This window comes from Ascaphus truei, chromosome 18, assembly GCF_040206685.1.
Source record: "Ascaphus truei isolate aAscTru1 chromosome 18, aAscTru1.hap1, whole genome shotgun sequence".
In the NCBI taxonomy this organism is placed as follows: domain Eukaryota; kingdom Metazoa; phylum Chordata; class Amphibia; order Anura; family Ascaphidae; genus Ascaphus; species Ascaphus truei.
Window position 1 is genome coordinate 2209965 of NC_134500.1, and position 1311 is coordinate 2211275.

The following is a 1311-nucleotide window of genomic DNA, read 5'->3' on the forward strand; positions in this document are numbered from 1 at the left end:
ATTAGTATTCTTAGCGTTATTTAATGGTGAGTTACTGCAATGTTCAGGTATCTAAGCCAGGATTAATATGGTACCCCGTTTATGAATAAATAATTCTTAGTGAATACGGCGCTGAGTCTAAACATTACCACTCCATACTATTTCATTCTAAAGCCAAATTATAGTACAGCGGAAATGACCTTCAATGAATTGAGGACATTGTTTGTCTTTGTTTCAGGGCACAAAGCCAAAAAACTTTCATTTATACTTCACTGAAAATGTAAATCCAGTATTTTAAAAATATCTAATGAGTGAGGCTGCAAATTTGATAGAGGAGGAACTAAAATCGCTTTACCGCTTGTTTTTTTTTATACTAGGTTTGAAGCAGCGGTCTCCGGAACCGCATTGATTTCATGTCCGGGGACCCCCGACTTCCTGAGATACATTGGAAGGCGATACCGATAGCAGCCCTGGCTGGGCACAGAAAAGGTCTGTTTAAAGGTCCCGTGAGCCAATAGGAATCCGTAACACCATCCCCTGCAGCTTTCTACTGTCCCGCGAGACCTTTAAACAGAAGTGAATTTCCGGCATCTCAAGTATCTCAGGGTGCAGGGGGTCCCCTTTAAGATTACAGAGGAGAGGTTCACACTTATGAGTACAAACATTTTAAAAATCATATGCAAATCTCTTCTCAGCTAAGACACGTCTGCGTTTGTAAATGTCACCTGGCCAAATGTAACATTTCATGTGTACACAAAGATGTTAACAAGTGACGCAGCATTTCCTAGGAATCAACTAAGTGGCCGGGTTTGTACTGTATGCTATCCGGCATTATGGCTTTAGGCATAATAAGATTTGCAAGTATTGCTTTCTCACAGGTGAACAGAATCATGATATGGTCCTGCACATGTTTTATCGTCAGATAATGCTCCACAGTGACGTTTAAGCAGCAGGATTAGGTAACGGTAATCCAGCGTCTGTAGTGTTTCTATCTATGACAATGACATCATCATTATTATATTAGTACTATTGTTATTTCCTCTTCAGAATGTAATGAGGCAAAACAGATCTCCCTAAGGATGAGAAACAGCAAGAATGAGCGACCATGTTTTGTGGATCATTTCCTCCAGTTTTAGCAGCCGAAGCTGTTTAATGGTGAGTCTAACACTTTTTGAAGAAAGGTTTGTATTGGGATAGGGCGCTAAATATCATGGGCTCACTACCAAGATGCACCAAGAATCGGTCTCTCTGCACTGGACTGGAAAATGTGGCTAAATGTATCCAAATCCCAAACCACTGCTGCTTTACAGAAAAAAATGAGAAATTGGGTTA